Source organism: Bombina bombina, chromosome 7 (genome assembly GCF_027579735.1).
Source record: "Bombina bombina isolate aBomBom1 chromosome 7, aBomBom1.pri, whole genome shotgun sequence".
In the NCBI taxonomy this organism is placed as follows: domain Eukaryota; kingdom Metazoa; phylum Chordata; class Amphibia; order Anura; family Bombinatoridae; genus Bombina; species Bombina bombina.
In genome coordinates, this window is record NC_069505.1 from 40,994,612 (window position 1) to 41,017,694 (window position 23,083).

The window sequence follows — 23,083 nt, forward strand, 5'->3', positions numbered from 1 at the left end:
ACAATGGTATTGAGCTGGTTGTTCGTTCCTGTGAGTGCATTTCTCTCTGTGTGTATTTAGTCTCCCTATGGGAAAAAGGGGAAACCAGACGTGGACTCCTTGCTCAGTGTGCTTAGAGGAATACTGCTACACCTCACTGACGAGGCCCAATGAAGGCCGAAACGATCGTCTGGGGTTGCTTTGTTCCTTGTTCAGAGAGGAATTGCCTGGTATTTCGGCGCTGGACTGACCGTAATAGGCGGGATCAGACTGATATACTACAGGAAAGTTATACTCTGTGAAAAGCATTGCTGGGCTAAAAGAAGTTGCACCTAGGTGGTAAATTGCCATAGAACAGACTAACAATGGTATTGAGCTGGTTGTTCGTTCCTGTGAGTGCATTTCTCTCTGTGTGTATTTAGTTATGAGTTTTACGTTACAAAGCTGTAGCATAAAACTCATAACTAAACTGTAACAAAGTACACTAACACCCATAAACTACAAATTAAACCCTAAACCGAGGCCCTCCCGCATTGCAAATACTAAAATAAATGTATTAACCCTTAATCTGCTGCTCCTGAGATTGCCGCCACTGAAAAAATATGTATTAACCCCTATTCCGCCGCTTCAGACATTGTCGCCACTATAATAAACATATTAACCCCTAAACCACCACCCTCCCGCATCGCAAACACTTTTTAAATATTATTAACCCCTAACCCTAACGTAACCCTAACACCCCCTAATTTAAATATAATTAAAATAAATCTAAATAAACCTTACAATTATTACCTAAATAATTCCTATTTAAAACTAAATACTTACCTATAAAATAAAACCTAAGCTAGCTACAATATAACTAATAGTTACATTGTATCTATTTTAGGTTTTATATTTATTTCACAGGTAAGTTTGTATTTATTTTAACTAGGAAGACTTGTTAGTAAATAGTTATTAACTATTTACCAACTACCTAGCTAAAATAAATACAAATTTACCAGTAAAATAAAACCCTGCCTTATACTAAAACCTAACATTACAATAAAATAAAATAAATACATTTATCTAAATTACAAAAAATAAACACAAAATTACACAAAATAAAAAACTAAATTATTAAAAATAAAAAAGAATTACTCCTAATCTAATAGCCCTATCAAAATAAAAAAGCCCCCCAAAATACAAAAAAAAAAACATAGCCTACACTAAACTGCCAATGGCCCTTAAAAGGGCCTTTTGCGGGGCATTGCCCCAAAGAAATCAGCTCTTTTACCTGTAAAAAAAAAATACAAACACCCCCAACAGTAAAACCCACCACCCTCACAACCAAACCCCCCAAATAAAAGCCTATCTAAATAAACCTAAGCTCCCCATTGCCCTGAAAAGGGCATTTGGATGGGCATTGCCCTTAAAAGGGCATTTAGCTCTTTTACTCCCCAAACCCTAATCTAAAAATAAAACCCACCCAATAAACCCTTAAAAAAACCTAACACTAACCCCCGACGAGCGGGTCCATCTTCAAGACATCCGGTGCAGAGCATCCTCTTTTTCCAATGGTCAACGAAGAATGAAGTTTCCCTTTAAGGTATGTCATCCAAGATGGCGTCCCTTACATACAAACAACCCCCCAACAGTAAAACCCACCACCCACACAACCCACCCCCCCAAATAAAAACCTATCAAAATAAACCTAAGTTCCCCTTTGCCCTAAAAAGGGCATTTGGATGGGCATTGCCCTTAAAAGGGTATTTAGCTCTTTTACATTGCCTCAAACCCTAGGCTAAAAATAAAACCCACCCAATAAACCCGTAAAAAAACCTAACACTAACCACCACTTACAGTTTTCGAAGACCAGACATCCATCCTCATCCAGGCGGCAAAAGTCTTCATCCAAGCGGGCAGAAGTCCTCCTCGAAGCCGGCAGAAGTCTTCATCCAAGCAGGCAGAAGTCTTCATCCAGGCGGCATCTTCTATCTTCATCCATCCGGCATCTTCTATCTTCATCCATCCACCGCGGAGCGGGTCCATCTTCAAGACATCCGGCGTGGAGAATCCTCTTTTTCCAATGGTCAACGAAGAATGAAGTTTCCCTTTAAGGTATGTCATCCAAGATGGCGTCCCTTACATTCTGATACGCTGATAGAATTCTATCAGCCAATCGGAATGTAAGGGATGCTGATAGAATTCTATCAGCCAATTTTAATGTAAGGGACGCCATCTTGGAGGACGTAACTTAAAAGGGAAACTTCATTCTTCGTTGACCATCGGAAGAAGAGGATTCTCCACGCCGGATGTCTTGAAGATGGACCCGCTCCGCGCTGGATGGATGAAGATAGAAGATGCCGGATGGATGAAGATAGAAGATGCCGCCTGGATGAAGACTTCTGCCTGCTTGGATGAAGACTTCTGCCGGCTTCGAGGAGGACTTTTGCCCGCTTGGATGAAGACTTTTGCCGCCTGGATGAGGATGGATGTCTGGTCTTCGAAAACTGTAAGTGGTGGTTAGTGTTAGGTTTTTTAAGGGTTTATTGGGTGGGTTTTATTTTTAGCCTAGAGTTTTGGGCAATGTAAAAGAGCTAAATACCCTTTTAAGGGCAATGCCCATCCAAATGCCCTTTTCAGGGCAATGGGGAGCTTAGGTTTATTTCGATAGGTTTTTATTTGGGGGGTTGGTTGTGTGGGTGGTGGGTTTTACTGTTGGGGGGTTGTTTGTATTTTTTTTTTACATGTAAAAGAGCTGATTTCTTTGGGGCAATGCCCCGCAAAAGGCCCTTTAAAGGGCCATTGGCACTTTAGTGTAGGCTAGGTTTTTTATTTTGGGGGGCTTTTTATTTTGATAGGGCTATTAGATTAGGTTAATTCTTTTTTATTATTTCGTTTTTTATTTTGTGTAATTTAGTGTTTTTTTGTAATTTAGATACATTTATTGTATTAATTTAATTTAATTTATTTTATTGTAATGTTAGGTTTTATTGTAAGGCAGGTTAGGTTTTATTTTATAGGTAAGTTTGTATTTATTTTAACTAGGTAGTTAGTAAATAGTTAATAACCATTTACTAACTAGTCTACCTAGTTTAAATAAATACAAACTTACCTGTGAAATAAAAATAAAACCTAAGCTAGCTACAATGTAACTATTAGTTATATTGTAGCTAGCTTAGGTTTTATTTTACAGGTAAGTATGTATTTAGTTTTAAATAGGAATTATTTAGGTAATAATTGTAAGTTTTATTTAGATTTATTTTAATTATATTTAAGTTAGGGGTTGTTAGGGTTAGGGTTACGTTAGGGTTAGGTTTATGGGTTAATAGGATTATTATAGCGGCGGTGTGGGCAAATGGCAGATTAGGGGTTAATAATCTTTAAATAGTGTTTGCGATGTGGGAGGGCGGCGGTTTAGGGGTTAATAACTGTAATGGAAGTGGCTGCGATGTTAGGGGCGGCAGATTAGGGGTGTTTAGACGTGGGTTTATGTTAGGGTGTTAGGTTTAAAGGTAACTTTTTCTTTCCCCATAGACATCAATGGGGCTGCGTTACGGATCATTTGTTTCCACGATCGCAGATGTTAGGCTTTTTTTTTGCCTGCTCTCCCCATTGATGTATATGGGGAAATCGTGCACGAGCACGTCAAAGCAGCGCTTGTATTTGGGTGAGGTATGGAGCTCAACGCAACCATATCGCCCGCGCAAGCCTGCTTTTTGCAAACCTGTAATAGCAGCGCTATGAAAGGTGAGTGGTGAAAATAACGTACAAGTAATTAGCGAGCAGCCATAACGCAAAACTCGTAATCTGGCTGTGAATCTTTATTAAATTTGCGTGTGCCAGTTATTGTCACCCTTATGAATTCATATAAGAAAAATATATTTGAAGTATATATTCCCATTGATATTTTAAATTTTTTAGTACACCTGGGTGACTAGGAACAGGAAATTGTTCATCCTTGACATCCTGTTTTAAATGGGGTATAAATATGAGGTAACACATGGGCCAAATTCCCTTAGTCATTCATCACAATGGGTAAGACCAAGGAATATAGCTGTGATGTGCGGCAAAAGGTTGTTCACAAAATGGGAAGTGGCTATAAGAAAATAGCAAAAGCATTGAAAATGCCCATTTCACCATCAGTGTAATAATTAAGAAGTTCCAGTCAACTGGAAATGTTATAAATCAACCTGGAAGAGGACATGTGTATATATTGTCTAAACGCACTGTGAAGAGGATGGTTCAAGTGGCCAAAATATCTCGAAGGATCACAGCTGGAGAATTACAGAAGTTTGTTGAGTCTTGGGGTCAGAAAGTCTCCAAAACTACAATCCAACGTCACCTACAGCACCACATGTTGTTTGCCTCTACTCTAATCCAAAAACAAACTGAAGCGTCTTCAGTTTCCCGGACACTACTGGAACTTCAAATGGGATCGGGTTCTATGGACTATGAAATCAAAATAGAGCGTTTTGGCAATAAACACCAAAGGTGGGTTTGATGCACACAGAGAGGTAGCCATATGGAAAAGTATCTCATGCCCGAGGTTAAATATGGTGGTGTCTTTTTTTTATGTTTTGGGGCTGTTTTTCTGCCAGAGCACATGGACATTTTGTTAGGATACATGGCATCATGGACTCTGTCAAATATCAACAAATATTAATTGAACACCTGACTGCCTCTGCCAGAAAGCTTAAAATGGGCGGTGGTTGGATCTTCCAGCAGGACAATGATCCAAAACATACATCAAAATCAACACAGAAATGGCTTACTGACCCCAAAATCAAGGTCCTGCCATGGCCATCCAATTCCCCTGACTTGAACCCCTTAGAAAACCTGTTGGGTATACTGAAGAGGAGAGTCCACCAGTGCCTATTTCAAAATTTTAAGGATCTAGAGAGATTCTGTATAGAGGAATGATCTCAGATCCCATGCTATTTATTATCCAACCTCATTATCTTGTCAAAGGGAGGTAGCACAACGTATTGACGGGTGTCAATATGTGTATTTATTTTATTTTTTTTATATAAACCTGTGTTTGTAATTCTTTGATATCCATGAGAGTATTTTTGTGTATTTTTGAACAAAAGATCAAAAGGTTAAACAATAAAGATACTTTTTTAAAGACTTCTTTGCTCATATTTACCAATGATGCCAATATTAGTGGAGGGCACTGTATATATTGTACTAAAATACCATCAGATATATGGTGAAATATTTATTTACAAATAAGTTAGCACACTTGAGAATTGGGTGTTTGGTCGTCCGTCCCGTCCCCCCCCCACAATTTTTTTCTCCATTAACTTGTATGGGTGAATATGTGAATGCGCATGCAATGTTGTAAGTTCGGCTTTTTGTGCGCGCAAGTGAAAACAGTTTACATTCAACCAAAAATGGGCTGGTTCCTAAGCTTATATTCCTGCTTTTTCAAATAAAGATACCAAGAGAAGAAAGAAAAATTGATAATAGAAGTAAAATTGAAAGTTGCTCGAAATTGCTGCTCTATCTGAATCATGAAAGAAAAAAACGTGGGTTTCATATCCCTTTAACTGCGCCAGAAGTAAGCTTTTTGTGTGTGTCAGGTTTTTACCTGAATTTGGTTTCGTATGCCTTTAGCACTGGCCCATAGAATTGCAGGGTTGCTAGTATTGAAATTACATCCTCTAGCAAATTAGAGCATGTCATTTTACCACTATAATGGCCATGCTTGTCCTGAGTGGGCACAGAATCTAATCCAATCAGCTGTGTGACTGCTGCAGCTGATTGGCTCAGACTCAGTTGCTAGTTTTAAAATTAGAGCATGTCATTTTACCACTATAATGGCCATGCTTGTCCTGAGTGGGCACAGAATCTAATCCAATCAGCTGTGTGACTGCTGCAGCTGATTGGCTCAGACTCAGTTGCTAGTTTTAAAATTAGAGCATGTCATTTTACCACTATAATGGCCATGCTTGTCCTGAGTGGGCACAGAATCTAATCCAATCAGCTGTGTGACTGCTGCAGCTGATTGGCTCAGACTCAGTTGCTAGTTTTAAAATTAGAGCATGTAATTTTACCACTTTAATGACCCTTTAAAGGGACATTGTAATAATAAAAAAAAAACTAAGTTCCCAATTTTTAGAACATTTTATTATTAAAAATAGCTTATTTTTCAATGTGAAGTCCATGCTGAATTATACATGTGTACATATTATACATATGTGTTGTGTTATTTGTAAGGACAGCATTGTGCCCAGTAGACAAGTGAGTAAGGATAATTGAAGTATGTGGGGGAAAAAACATTGTTTCACCCCTGCTGCAGATGACAGTATGACCAGTGATTGGAGCATTTACATGTATGCCTGCTCCTGATTGGCTCACTAGTTTTATCTTCATTTGGAGTTATGCAGGAGCACAATTTTAACTATGTTTTAAACAATTTTCAGAGGTTTAACACACAGTAAATAAAAAGCAATTGGTGTAAAAATAAAATTCTATAATAAAGTATTTTATTTCTCTTGTAAGGTGTATCCAGTCCACGGATCATCCATTACTTGTGGGATATTCTCCTTCCCAACAGGAAGTTGCAAGAGGAACACCCACAGCAGAGCTGCTATATAGCTCCTCCCCTAACTGCCATATCCAGTCATTCTCTTGCAACTCTCGACAAGCATGGAAGTAGTAAGAGAGAAGTGGTGAAACGTAGTTGTTTTTTTCTTCAATCAAAAGTTTGTTATTTTTAAATGGTACGGGAGTTGCACTATTTTTGTCCCAGGCAGGAAATAGAAGAAGAATCTGCTTGTGATCTCTATGATCTTAGCAGGTTTTAACTAAGATCCATTGCTGTTCTCACACATAACTGAAGAGAGAGGTAACTTCAGCTGGGGAATGGCGTGCAGGTTATCCTGCTATGAGGTATGTGCAGTTAAAAATTTTTTCTAGAGATGTAAATGCTAGAAAATGCTGCTGATACCAGATTAATGTAAGGTAAGCCTGAATACAGTGATTTAATAGCGACTGGTATCATGCTTACTGTCAGAGGTAATACTCTTATAAATGTTCAATTCCTGTTATATAAAACGTTTGCTGGAAGTGTTTAAACGTTTTTATATATGTTTTGGTGATAAACTTTATTGGGGCCTAGTTTTTTTCCACATGGCTGGCTTAAATTTGCCTAGAAACAGTTTCCTTAGGCTTTCCACTGTTTAGACATGAGTGGGAGGGGCCTAATTTAGCGCTTAATTGCGCAGTAAATTTTACAGACTGAGGCATCCAGCTTTCCTCAGGAGTCCCCTGAATGCTATAGGACATCTCTAAAGGGCTCTTAGTCTTTCCAAAGTCGTTTGTCGGGAAGGTAGGGCCACAGCAGAGCTGTGGCAGTTTGTTGTGACTGTTAAAAAACGTCTATCGTTTTTTTGATCCGTTTTTTGAACTAAGGGGTTAATAATCCATTTGCAAGTCGGTGCAATGCTGTTAGCTTATTATACACACTGTAAAAATTTTGTTTGATTTACTGCTTTTTTTCACTGTTTTTCAAATTCTGACCTGTTTTATTTTTCTTAAAGGCACAGTACCGTTTTTATTTTTTGCTTTTTAACTTGCTTTAAAGTGTTTTCCAAGCATGCTGGTCTCATTGCTAGTCTGTTTAAACATGTCTGACATAGAGGAAACTCCTTGTTCATTATGTTTAGAAGCCATGGTGGAACCCCCTCTTAGAATGTGTACCAAATGTACTGATTTCACTTTAAATAATAAAGACCATATTCTGTCTTTAAAAAAATTATCACCAGAGGAATCTGACAAGGGGGAAGTTATGCCGATTAACTCGCTCCACGTGTCAGACCCTTTGACTCCCGCTCAAGGGACTCTCACGCTCAAATGGCGCCAAGTACATCTAGTGCGCCCATAGCGTTTACTTTACAAGACATGGCGGCGGTCATGGATAATACACTGTCAGCGGTATTATCCAGACTACCTGGGTTTTGAGGAAAGTGAGACAGCTCTGGAGTTAGAAGAAATACAGAGCATACTGACTCTTTAAGAGCTATGTCTGATACTCCCTCACAATATGCAGAAGCTGAGGAAGGAGAGCTTCAGTCTGTGGGTATTGTTTCTGACTCAGGGAAGAGTATTCAACCTGATTCTGATATGTCAACATTTAAATTTAAGCTTGAACACCTCCGCGTATTGCTCAGGGAGGTTTTAGCTGCTCTGAATGACTGTGATACAATTGCAGTGCCAGAGAAATTGTGTAGACTGGATAAATACTATGCAGTGCCGGTGTGCACTGATGTTTTTCCAATACCTAAAAGGTTTACAGAAATTATTACTAAGGAATGGGATAGACCAGGTGTGCCGTTCTCTCCCCCTCCTATTTTTAAGAAAATGTTTCCAATAAATGCCACCACACAGGACTTATGGCATACAGTCCCTAAGGTGGAGGGAGCAGTTTCTACCCTAGCTAAGCGTACTACTATCCCTGTCGAGGACAGTTGTGCTTTCTCAGATCCAATGGATAAAAAGTTAGAGGGTTACCTTAAGAAAATGTTTATTCAACAAGGTTTTATTCTACAGCCCCTTGCATGCATTGCCCCAGTCACTGCTGCTGTGGCTTTCTGGTTTGAGTCTCTGGAAGAGGCTTTACAGGTAGAGACCCCATTGGATGACATACTTGACAAGCTTAGAGCACTTAAGCTAGCCAATTCTTTTGTTTCTGATGCCATTGTTCATTTGACTAAACTAACGGCTAAGAATTCTGGTTTTGCTATTCAGGCGCGCAGGGCGCTATGGCTTAAATCTTGGTCAGCTGACGTTACTTCAAAGTCTAAGCTGCTTAACATTCCCTTCAAGGGGCAAACCCTATTCGGGCCTGGTTTGAAGGAGATTATTTCTGATATCACTGGAGGAAAAGGTCATGCCCTTCCTCAGGATAGGTCCAAATCAAGGGCCTAACAGACTAATTTTCGTGCCTTTCGAAACTTCAAGGCGAGTACGGCATCAACTTCCTCTAATGCAAAACAAGAGGGAACTTTTGCCCAGTCCAAGTCGGTCTGGAGACCTAACCAGACCTGAAACAAAGGTAAGCAGGCCAAAAAGCCTGCTGCTGCCTCTAAGACAGCATGAAGGATCGGCCCCCTATCCGGTAACGGATCTAGTAGGGGGCAGACTTTCGCTCTTCGCCCAGGCTTGGGCAAGAGATGTCCAGTATCCCTGGGCGTTGGAAATTGTATCCCAGGGATATCTTCTGGACTTCAGAGCTTCTCCTCCAAAAGGGATATTTCACCTTTCACAATTATCTGCAAACCAGATAAAGAGAGAGGCATTTTTACACTGTGTTCAAGACCTCCTAGTTATGGGAGTGATCCATCCAGTTCCAAAGGGGGAACAGGGACAGGGATTTTACTAAAATCTGTTTGTGGTTCCTAAAAAAGAGGAAACCTTCAGACCAATTTTAGATCTCAAGATTTTAAACAAATTCCTCAGAGTTCCATCATTCAAGATGGAGACTATTCGTACCATCCTACCTATGATAGGAGGGTCAATACATGACTACAGTGGATTTAAAGGATGCTTATCTTCACATTCCGATACACAAAGATCATCATCGGTTTCTCGGGTTTGCCTTCCTAGACAGGCACTACCAGTTTGTAGCTCTTCCCTTTGGGTTAGCTACAGCCCCAAGAATCTTTACAAAGGTTCTGGGGTCACTTCTGGCGGTTCTAAGACCGCGGGGCATAGAAGTGGCCCCTTATTTAGACGACATCCTGATACAGGCGTCAAATTTCCGAATTGCCAAGTCTGATACGGACATAGTTCTGGCATTTCTGAGGTTGCATGGGTGGAAGGTGAACAAAGAAAAGAGTTCTCTATCCCCTCTCACAAGAGTCTCCTTTCTGGGAACTCTAATAGATTCTGTAGAAATGAGGATTTACCTGACAGAGTCCAGGTTATCAAACTTCTAAATTCCTGCTGTGTTCTTTATTCCACTTCTCGCCCTTCGGTGGCTCAGTGTATGGAAGTTATCAACTTAATGGTAGCGGCAATGGACATAGTGCCTTTTGCACGCCTACATCTCAGACCGCTGCAACTCTGCATGCTTAGTCAGTGGAATGGGGATTACACAGATTTGTCCCCTCTACTAAATCTGGACCAAGAGACCAGGCATTCTCTTATCTGGTGGCTATCTCGGGTCTATCTGTCCATAGGTATGACCTTTCGCAGGCCAGATTGGACAATTGTAATGACAGATGCCAGCCTTCTAGGCTGGGGGGCAGTCTGGAACTCCCTGAAGGCTCAGGGATTGTGGACTCGGGAGACACTCCTTCCAATAAACATTCTGGAACTGAGAGCCATATTCAATGCTCTTCAGGCTTGGCCTCAGCTAGCGACAATGAGGTTCATCAGATTTCAGTCGGACAACATCACGACTGTGGCTTACATCAACCATCAAGGGGGAACAAGGAGTTCCCTAGCGATGTTAGAAGTCTCAAAGATAATTCGCTGGGCAGGGATTCACTCTTGCCACCTATCAGCTATCCATATCCCAGGTGTAGAGAACTGGGAGGCGGATTTTCTAAGTCGTCAGACTTTTCATCCGGGGGAGTGGGAACTCCATCCGGAGGTGTTTGCACAATTGATTCATCGTTGGGGCAAACCAGAACTGGATCTCATGGGGTCTCGCCAGAACGCCAAACTTCCTTGTTACGGATCCAGGTCCAGGGATCCCAAGGCGACGCTGATAGATGCTCTAGCAGCACTTTGGTCTTTCAACCTGGCTTATGTGTTTCCACCGTTTCCTCTGCTCCCTCGTCTGATTGCCAAAATCAAGCAGGAAAGAGCATTGGTGATCTTGATAGCGCCTGCTTGGCCACGCAGGACTTGGTATGCAGATCTGGTGGACATGTCATCCTTGCCATCATGGACTCTGCCGCTGAGACAGGACCTTCTACTTCAGGGTCCTTTCAACCATCCAAATCTGGGAGATTGAACGCTTGATTTTATCAAAGCGGGGCTTCTCCGAGTCAGTCATTGATACCTTAATTCAGGCACGAAAGCCTGTCACCAGGAAAATCTATCATAAGATATGGCGGAAATATCTTTATTGGTGTGAATCCAAGGGTTACTCATGGAGTAAAGTCAGGATTCCCAGGATATTATCCTTTCTCCAATAAGGATTGGAAAAAGGATTGTCAGCTAGTTCCTGAAAGGGACAGATTTCTGCTCTGTCTATTCTTTTGCACAAACGTCTGGCGGATGTTCCAGACGTCCAGGCATTTTGTCAGGCTTTAGTTAGAATCAAGCTTGTGTTTAAACCAGTTGCTCCGCCATGGAGTTTAAATTTGGTTCTTAAAGTTCTTCAAGGGGTTCCGTTTGAACCTCTTCATTCCATAGATATCAAACTTTTATCTTGGAAAGTTCTATTTTTGGTAGCTATTTCCTCGGCTCGTAGAGTTTCCGAGTTATCTGCCTTACAATGTGATTCCCCTTATCTGATCTTCCATACAGAGAAGGTAGTTTTGCGTACCAAACCTGGGTTTTTACCTAAGGTGGTATCTAATAAGAATATCAATCAGGAGATTGTTGTTCCGTCATTGTGTCCTAATCCTTCTTCAAAGAAGGAACGTCTATTACACAATCTTGATGTGGTTCGTGCTTTAAAGTATTATTTACAAGCTACTAAAGATTTTCGTCAAACATCTGCTTTGTTTGTTGTCTACTCTGGACAGAGAAAAGGCCAAAGGGCTTCGGCAACTTCTCTTTCGCTTTGGCTAAGAAGTATAATACGCTTAGCTTATGAGACTGCTGGCCAGCAGTCTCCTGAAAGGATTACAGCTCATTCTACTAGAGCTGTGGCTTCCACATGGGCCTTTAAAAATGAGGCTTCTGTTGAACAGATTTGCAAGGCGGCGACTTGGTCTTCGCTTCATACTTTTTCAAAATTCTATAAATTTGATACTTTTGCTTCTTCGGAGGCTATTTTTGGGATAAAGGTTTTACAGGCAGTGGTACCTTCTGTTTAAGTACCTACCTTGTCCCTCCCTTCATCCGTGTACTTTAGCTTTGGTATTGGTATCCCACAAGTAATGGATGATCCGTGGACTGGATACACCTTACAAGAGAAAACATAATTTATGCTTACCTGATAAATTTATTTCTCTTGTGGTGTATCCAGTCCACGGCCCGCCCTGTCATTTTAAGGCAGGTATTTTTTTAACTGTAAACTACAGTCACCACTGCACCCTATGGTTTCTCCTTTCTCTTGCTTGTCTTTGGTCGAATGACTGGATATGGCAGTTAGGGGAGGAGCTATATAGCAGCTCTGCTGTGGGTGATCCTCTTGCAACTTCCTGTTGGGAAGGAGAATATCCCACAAGTAATGGATAGGGATGCACCGAAATTTCGGCAGCAGAAAGTTTCGGCCAAAAATGGCATTTTTGGTTATTTCGGTTTTCGGATTTTTTGCCTTTTATTTTCGGTAAAATTATTGTGTAGCATATTTCAAATTTGATGCCAGCCTAGAGCTGCTGTTTGAGTTTATTACTTGACTTACTGTTTTGCATATAATAATACTTTTATAGGACTATACTTTATTTTGAAAATTGGTAAAAAAAAACAGAAAAAAATGGTTAAATCTGATTATGTTACACACAACTAAATAAAGAATAATACTAGTGATGCACCAAAATTTGGGCCGCCGAAAATGTGCAACTCAAATTTCGACCCAAAGAGGACCAAAATGGCTAAAAATGTACAGCCCTCCCCTGTTCTATTGAGTTACATGACTATCCTTAGCATAAGGTGAGCAGCACAGCACTGGCATGGTACACAGAGCACACACATAAGTTCCATGACATGATGATATTTGAAACCAGCAGTGCCCTTTTTTTTTTTTTTTAGGAAAAGTTCTGAATACAGTTTTCAAAGGAGTATACGTAACATGTTTATAAACACTTGATATTATCAGACACAGCCCTAAGCACACACAGTAAATATGTATAAGCCTTATATACAGTGCTCATACATCAGCCTCATGTGCGAAGACATTCTATTTGCCTGAGGCAAACATGCGTGCACACTATATATGCATAAGCCCCAAGCTCGCACACAGTTGGCACAAATTAGCACCCACCAGACAGTGTATACAAAAAAGCACAGTAACGGGGGGCGGAGCCAACTGCCGAAGCAGCAAGACCTAGTCTAGGAGAGCTCCCAGCTCTAAATTTCAATAACGCAAGCTATCTGTTATATTTTTAACTTCTGTCTGAAATCCCTAAGTCCCTTAATCGTCTCTGAGGACACTGACTTGGAAGGGGAGCCTATTTTGCTATAATTGTGTCCCTTAGGAGACATGTTAAAAGAATCAACCCTCAGACGCACATAATCTTTTGGTTTAAGATGGCGGCGAACATCGCTATTGCGCTTTCTATGCTAGAGCGCACTATGGACTTTCATTATAAAGACCTACTACAGCATATCCTTCTTTTAAGGTCTGAAAACCCAGATATACCCAGACAGGGTGATTATCGATCAGTCTTTCTCCCTACTTCAGCGGAAAGTTCTGACATGCCGCCACCGGAACCTATACAACCATCTGACACCCGGTCTTTTACTAGGCCTTCTAATTCGGTGGTGCGGGCTGAGGGGAAGTTCCTTCAAGTGCCCCTTTGTGCTCATCTAGATAGGAAGGCGGACAAACTGCCTGAGGCTATCGCAAATCTACAGGACCATGTGGGGAGGCGACCTGTTGCGGCGAGACTAGGGACCGGAACGCTGGTTGATGGAGATCTCTTCATTGAGATGCAGTCTAGCCGATATGTGCAGAGCTCTACAGATGTCTTGGAACAGGACTGCAGCATTTCTCTCTATAATCCCTTCAAATATACTTACAACATGGCGGTACTTGTCCTTACACCATGTGAGGCGCATTCAGTGTTGGAATCGCTGCAGGGCACTCTGAGCCTTCTGACCGTTACACAGCGCACAGGAAATCATCCGGTTCTAAGCAGACAAGAACATTCACTGGTCTTGGGTACAAGAGTGCCCCAAGTTATCTGGACCATTCAAGACTATAACTCTGACATTGGGGCACAATGTGAACTCTTTCTACGGGATTCCATACGAGACCGTAGGAGATCGGGAGTTGGCTGAGTCAGAGAAGCAAGCAGGTCCACATATATCAGACAGCTTAGTAACGCTCATTCCTTGACTTTTATAACATTAAGCTGGTTACTGTAGTAGGTTAGACACCTCAGTCACTATAAACTTTATTATTTGCAATCCAAATTTTATGTTTTAGGCATGATAGTTTTTTTTTTTTTTTTTCTTTTGCTTAGCAGTAACCAGTTTTTCATGTTACCATTACGATTCTAGTATTAGTTTTCAGTATCCCACTTACTGTTAAATTGTTAATGACCCACTGATGTACAGGGTATACACCATATGCGCTCATCTACTCTATCTCTAACAATAATGTTTTATGCTCTAACAAGAAAGCCCAGTAGTATGACAATTGACTCCCACTTTAGCTAAAATTTATATAACCTTAAGTTCCTCAGCATCAAACTGTTCTAATGTGCGGTTCCCAGAAGTATCCCTACATATGGCAATCTTTAATTCTATAATGCAATGTTGGATATACACCACACTTCAGCTGGATGATATCTATAACTACCTAATCCCTAGTTCACTATATTTTATTGCTGCCTGGTCACCACTTATGGGGCTTCAATTTGGGACGCAAGTCCATATGACCTAAAATCAGGAGCACTGCCTAGCTGATATATTTTACCCATAACTGCCATTTACCTTTCAGATACAGTTAGTGGGGGTCATTCCTCCGATTGTACTTAGCTGAAATATATCTTTTACTCATTTTATAATTTTATAACCCAATTGTCTCTTACTCCTACAGACGTTCTAGCACTGTTTAATTACTGGCTCCTAGGTATTCTGTTATGAGTCATATTTCCTAATAACTTTATAGCTTTGTGGGTCTCCAACTTTAGCTCTACTGTTAATTAAAACCATATTAGTCTGATGCCAATCCTAAAGGTTTCTCCTATTTAGCAAACTTTTTCTGAGTTTATAACCAACTGGCACATCCAACAAGAAGCCTGTAAGTCCGAGTTAAGTCTGCATGATATAGCTTAATGCTACATACACTGTCACTGTAGGAATTTATACAGTATATATAGTTTGTTTGCATCTATGTCTTTTACTAATCTAATTTCAAACCAGTCCTACCTGCACTACCCTGACTACAGGTCTCTAGAGCAAAGTTTGGCTACCTCTATAATGCTCAGTAGTAACCCTTTTGAATTAAACTAACCCATTTATAGTCTACTTCCATCCAGTCTCACTAAGACTCCCCCTCTCCTTCCAGACAGACTTTAAGGATCCAGTAGCTGTCTTGTTCATCCCACGTCCCACCCTAGAATATATAATTCCACCTCTTAGTTGCTATGGATACTGCCGAGCTGTGCTAACTGGGAAGGCATGGCTCGGCATAACTTATCTATTTAACAGAAGAGGAAACCAACCCATACTTAATTATGTTACAAGCTCCACCGCATCGATTAGAAGGCTCCGCCCCTCCATTCCCCCTTCTTTTATCTGAGCGGCTTTTTGCCCGCTGATCTCCCCTCCCCCCCCTACATATGTCGGCCCAAGAGTGGTCAACACACATACTAACTCTCCACAGAATGAAGTTCTGACTCAGATATGCCATGAAGTGTTTTCCATAGTCTTGTGGAGATCACTTGCCAATAATATAATTTAAAATGAAGTTCTATTTCTTTTCACCTGCACTTTTGTCTAGCACCATGTTAAAATATGAATATACGTAACTCTCTTATTATATGTCAATACTGTTTTGTCACCAAACTTAGATTACAGACAATGTAAGACTCTCTTTGATGTAATATTACTCTAAAGGTGAATCCTGTTTGTTAATACTTATTCCAACTTCAATAAAAAATTTGTTTACAAAAAAAAAAAAAAAAGCACAGTAACTTTCTATAACCACCTTGCACGTAAGGTCGTAGCTAAGTCCGGTGGTCCTGGTGATATGAAGACTTCATTTGGGGCTCTGGACATATAATCTGATGGGTCAGTGTGAGACCCGAACCAGGAACTAGGCAGAGATACGATGAAAGACGATCAGGTGTAGCCATGTCCATCGCACAGATAACTACACCCAAAAACAATACACGTCCACCTGGTATTGTTGTCTGGCTATAACCACGTTCTCCCTGGTAGAACTCCACCAGTTTCACTGCAGATCACAACCCTACGGTACAAGTGACCACGCCCATTTGTTGGAGCTTTCCCGTCTACAAGCTCAGCTACACACACACACACACACACACACTGTAGTTAAAAAAAAAAAAACTATTTCTGTTTCGGTTTTCGGCCAAGGGCATCCTGAATTTTCGGTATCGGTTTCGGTCCAGAATTTTCATTTTGGTGCATCCCTAGTAATGGATGATCCGTGGACTGGATACACAACAAGAGAAATAAATTTATCAGGTAAGCATAAATTATGGTTTTTACGCTAAAAGGTGCTTTAATAGCATTTCTAAAATTTGCTTTTCATCTCTCTAGGGCCCCAATATTGAAAGCATTGACATACAGGTGACTGCCTTTCTGACCTTGTCAGCCTCGCAGTCTGTCAATATATAGCAAAAAAGGGGGCAGACCCGCAACATGCCGGCAAGTGGTGATGTGTCTCCCATCGGACATTGCAGACATCGGCACTTGTCAGCTCCTTCGGGGGGGGCATATTTGAAGTGTTCATCACTCACTGCGCACACTGAAACCAAAAACGTTTTTTGTGTAAGAATACTTCAAATAATGCCTGTGTGACCTTACTTTCCCTAAACTTACACTACCTGCCTTACACTGTAAAGTCTTGCCACTGAAAAGGTGTCGATACAAATATGGCTTACACCTTAGTCGTAACTTGTACTTCAGAGAGGTATATTTATTAGGCTTGGTGCTATATATTTAAAAGGGATCCTTTACATTACATAGCCAATGTTGATTCTGATGCTGCTTACGATATTTAAACAATAATGTCATCACTTCTGAATATTTTGGCGGCATTCTCAACATCTCGTCAGATCCCTTTTAAATATATTGCTGCCTTGCAGCACTTTCAATCATTGGGGCCTAAGTAAGAAAACAATTTAGTGTGGTCCATCTTATGAGAAGAATGAACACTCTTTGGCCTCTAGTTATCAAGCCGTCAACCTCAAATACGCTGGAATTCCGCAGCGTATTTGTGGCGAGGCTGATTCGCCTAAGTTATCAAGCCCTGCTGCCCGGCAAAAGTAGAATTTTATGACGTAAGCTTCGATCCGCCGGACTCAGTCCGACACAGAACGATTCTTACGTCACTCCAGATGTTCCGAACACAAGTTCGGCACAATCTGACTACTTTTGCTAGCAGGTACGCTTGGCACTTTTCCGGCCCAGCGTACCTGGTTTTCAATCCGCCGCCCTGGAGGCGGCGGATCCCATAGGAATCAATGGGAGTCTGACCATAGCGAAAGTTCATGTTCGCTGCTGCCCGACATCCCATTGATTCCTATGGGAGATTTCTGCACCTAGCACCCTAATATGTACCCCGAGTCTAAACACCCCTAATCTGTCCCCCCCTACACCGCCGCAACTAAATACATTTATTACCCCCTAAACCGACGATCCCGGACCCCGCCGCAACCTATATTATACATATTAACCACTAATCTGCCATCCCCTACACTGCCGCAACTAAATAAAGTTATTCCCCCCCTAAACCGCCGCTCCCGGACCCCGCCGCAACTATAATAAATATGTTAACCCCTAAACAGCCACTCCCAGACCCCGCCGCCACCTACATAATACCTATTAACCCCTATCCTGCCCCCCCTACACCGCCGCCACCTATAATACATTTATTAACTCCTATCCTGCCCCCCCTACACCGCCGCCACCTATAATACATTTATTAACCCCTATCCTGCCCCCCTACACCTCCACCACCTATAATACATTTATTAACCTCTATCCTGCCCCCCTACACCGCCGCACCTATAATACATTTATTAACACCTATCCTGCCCCCCCTACACCGCCTCCACCTATAATACATTTATTAACCCCTATCCTGCCCCCCCTACACCGCCGCCACTATAATAAAATTATTAACCCCTAAACCTAAGTCTAACCCTAACACCCCCCTAACTTAAATATTAATTAAATACATCTAAATATTATAACTCTTATTAACTAAATTATTCCTATTTAAAACTAAATACATACCTGTAAAATAAACCCTAAGATAGCTACAATGTAATTAATAATTACATTGTAGCTATTTTAGGATTTATATTTATTTTACAGGTAACTTTGTATTTATTTTAGCTAGTTAGAATAGTTATTAAATAGTTATTAACTATTTAATAACTACCTAGCTAAAATAAATACAAAATTACCTGTAAAATAAATCCGAACCTAAGTTACAATTAAACCTAACACTACACTATCATTAAATTAATTAAATAAATTACCTACAAATATATACAATTAAATAAACTAACTAAAGTACAAAAAATAAAAAAAAATAAGTTACAAACATTTTAAAAATATTACAACAATTTTATGCTAATTACACCTAATCTAAGCCCCCTAATAAAATAACAAAGCCCCCCAAAATAAAAAAATGCCCTACCCTATTCTACATTAAAAAGTTAACAGCTCTATTACCTTACCAGCCCTTAAAAGGGCCTTTTGCGGGGCATGCCCCAAAGAAATCAGCTCTTTTGCCTGTAAAATAAAAATACAACCCCCTCCCAACATTAAAACCCACCACCCACATACCACTACTCTAACCCAAACCCCCCTTAAATAAACCTAACACTACCCCCCTGAAGATCATCCTACCTTTAGCCGTCTTCAGCAAGCCGACCACCGATGGAACAGAAGAGGACATCCACAGCGGCCGAAGTCATCATCCAAGGGGCGCTGAAGAAGTCTTTCATCCGATTGAAGTCATCATCCAAGGGGCGCTGAAGAAGTCTTCCATCCGATTGAAGTCATCATCCAAAGGGTGCTGAAGAAGTCTTCCATCTGATTGAAGTCATCATCCAGGCGGCATCTTGAATCTTCATCCATCCGGAGCGGAGCCATCTTCAGGCGAGCCAACGCAGAGCCATCTTCTTCCGCCGACGACTTCCCGACAAATGACGGTTCCTTTAAGTGACATCATACAAGATGGCATCCTTCGAATTCCGATTGGCTGATAGGATTCTATCAGCCAATCGGAATTAAGGTAGGAAAAATCTGATTGGCTGATTTAATCAGCCAATCAGATTGAGCTTGCATTCTATTGGCTGTTTTCCGATCAGCCAATAGAATGCGAGCACAATCTGATTGGCTGATTGGATCAACCAATCGGATTGAACTTCAATCTGATTGGCTGATTAAATCAGCCAATCAGATTTTTCCTACCTTAATTCCAATCGGAATTCGAGGGACGCCATCTTGGATGACATCACTTAAAGGAACCGTCATTCGTAGGGAAGTCGTCGGTGGAAGAAGATGGCTTCGCGTCGGCTCGTCTGAAGATGGCTCCGCTCCGGATGGATGAAGATTGAAGACGCCGCCTGGATGATGACTTCAATCGGATGGAAGACTTCTTCAGCGCCCCTTGGATGATGACTTCAATCGGATGGAAGACTTCTTCAGCGCCCCTTGGATGATGACTTCAATCGGATGGAAGACTTATTCAGCGCCCCTTGGATGATGACTTCGGCCGCTGTGGATGTCCTCTTCTGTTCCATCGGTGGTCGGCTTGCTGAAGACGGCTAAAGGTAGGATGATCTTCAGGGGGGTAGTGTTAGGTTTATTTAAGGGGGGTTTGGGTTAGAGAAGTGGTATGTGGGTGGTGGGTTTTAATGTTGGGCGGGGGTTGTATTTTTATTTTACAGGCAAAAGAGCTGATTTCTTTGGGGCATGCCCCGCAAAAGGCCCTTTTAAGGGCTGGTAAGGTAATAGAGCTGTTAACTTTTTAATGTAGAATAGGGTAGGGCATTTTTTTATTTTGGGTGGCTTTGTTATTTTATTAGGGGGCTTAGATTAGGTGTAAGTAGCTTAAAATTGTAATATTTTTGAAATGTTTGTAACTTATTTTTTTTTAACTTTTTTTTTATTTTTTGTATTTAATTGTAGTTATTTTTAAGTAATTTATTTAAATAATTTAATGATAGTGTAGTGTTAGGTTTAATTGTAACTTAGGTTAGGATTTATTTTACAGGTAATTTTGTATTTCTTTTAGCTAGGTAGTTATTAAATAGTTAATAACTATTTAATAACTATTTTAACTAGCTAAAATAAATACAAAGTTACCTGTAAAATAAATATAAATCCTAAAATAGCTACAATGTAATTATTAATTACATTGTAGCTATCTTAGGGTTTATTTTACAGGTAAGTGTTTAGTTTTAAATAGGAATAATATATTTAATTATAGTGTAGTGTTAGGTGTAATTGTAACTTAAGTTAGATATTATTTTACAGGTAAATTTCTCTTTATTTTAACTAGGTAGCTATTAAATAGTTAATAACTATTTAATAGCTATTGTACCTAGTTAAAATAAATTGAAATTTGCCTGTAAAATAAAAATAAATCCTAAGATAGCTACAATACAGTATAATTATTATTTATATTGTAGCTATATTAGGGTTTATTTTAAAGGTAAGTATTTAGTTTTAAATAGGATTAATTTAGTTAATAAGAGTTATAATATTTAGATGTATTTAATTAATATTTAAGTTAGGGGGGTGTTAGGGTTAGACTTAGGTTTAGGGGTTAATAATTTTATTATAGTGGCGGTGGTGTGGGGGGGGCAGGATAGGGGTTAATAAATTTATTATAGGTGGCGATGGTGTAGGGGGGCAGATTAGGGGTTAATAAGTTTAATATAGGTGGCAACGGTGTAGGGGGGGCAGATTAGGAGTTAATAAATTTAATATAGGTTGGGGCGGGGTCCGGGAGCGGCGGATTAGGGGTTAAACAATTTATTTAGTTGCGGCGGGGTCCTGGATCGGCAGGATAGGGGTTAATAAATTTATTATAGGTGGCGGCGGTATAGGGGGGGCAGGATAGGGGTTACTAGGTATAATGTAGGTGGCGGTGGGCTCCGGGAGCAGCGGTTTAGGGGTTAATACATTTATTATAGTTGCAGCGGGGTCTAGGAGCGGCGGTTTAGGGGTTAATAACTTTATTTAGTTGCGGGGGGCTCCGGGGGCGCCGGTATAGGGGGTAGAACAGTGTAGTTTAGTGTGGGTGCTTAGTGACAGCTTATCAATAAAGCTGGGAAAAAGCCGAAGAGCAGCGAGATCGGATGAGTGATAACTATCACAGTCCGCTGCTCATCGCCCCATACTTGGTGCGTGGCTTTTGGACAGCTTTATTGATAACTTTGGCGAGCGTATTCAGGTCCGCGGCGGCGATGGTAGGCGAGCCGGCGGCGGCGTATTGGGGCCGGCGATGGCAGGTAAGTAGACACGTTGATAACTAGAGGCCTTTGTCCTTACTGTGGCATTACTATAGTCACTTTTCAGACATAGGTTCCCTGCAGAACAGCTATCTAGATAGACTATAAAATTACTCTTGGAGATAAAAAAAATTCTTTCATCAAAGTACAGAGAAATTTGCATTTTCCCTAATGACCATTTGTGCTTTATTAGCGCTGCTTGGTAACAGGGTTCACATCAGACTACTAATTGTATAAAAAACCCATATGCTAAAAAACACGGAGCTTCCAACCCACACACCCCGTCAGGAATATTACATTCTGAGATTGCTTAAGAGTTTTCAATCAGGGGATTCAAGTACACTTCAGCCAAACTCTTATCATTCCTGTTAAACGTTTCATGTGTAGCTTAGAGTGTAGAAACATTATACTTTAATAATTTTTCACACTTATTCATACTGTATTTATTATGAAATCCTTTTGATAAATCTAAGTTTTTAGAAAGATATTACAATTTATTCTAATTGATTTGTAGCAGTAACTCATTTAAGTTTTCAAAAGCTTCCTTTTATAACTCTCCATATTATTATAAGAACACTCTTGTAACCACTGTTGGATGTTAAACACAGATACATACATACATACACACACACACACACACTCACATATATATATATATATATATATATATATATATATATATATATATATATATATATACAGGGAGTGCAGAATTATTAGGCAAATTAGTATTTTGACCACATCATCCTCTTTATGCATGTTGTCTTACTCCAAGCTGTATAGGCTCGAAAGCCTACTACCAATTAAGCATATTAGGTGATGTGCATCTCTGTAATGAGAAGGGGTGTGGTCTAATGACATCAACACCCTATATCAGGTGTGCATAATTATTAGGCAACTTCCTTTCCTTTGGCAAAATGGGTCAAAAGAAGGACTTGACAGGCTCAGAAAAGTCAAAAATAGTGAGATATCTTGCAGAGGGATGCAGCACTCTTAAAATTGCAAAGCTTCTGATGCGTGATCATCGAAAAATCAAGCGTTTCATTCAAAATAGTCAACAGGGTCGCAAGAAGCGTGTGGAAAAACCAAGGCGCAAAATAACTGCCCATGAACTGAGAAAAGTCAAGCGTGCAGCTGCCAAGATGCCACTTGCCACCAGTTTGGCCATATTTCAGAGCTGCAATATCACTGGAGTGCCCAAAAGCACAAGGTGTGCAATACTCAGAGACATGGCCAAGGTAAGAAAGGCTGAAAGATGACCACCACTGAACAAGACACACAATCTGAAACGTCAAGACTGGGCCAAGAAATATCTCAAGACTGATTTTTCTAAGGTTTTATGGACTGATGAAATGAGAGTGAGTCTTGATGGGCCAGATGGATGTGCCCGTGGCTGGATTGGTAAAGGGCAGAGAGCTCCAGTCCGACTCAGACGCCAGCAAGGTGGAGGTGGAGTACTGGTTTGGGCTGGTATCATCAAAGATGAGCTTGTGGGGCCTTTTCGGGTTGAGGATGGAGTCAAGCTCAACTCCCAGTCTTACTGCCAGTTTCTGGAAGACACCTTCTTCAAGCAGTGGTACAGGAAGAAGTCTGCATCCTTCAAG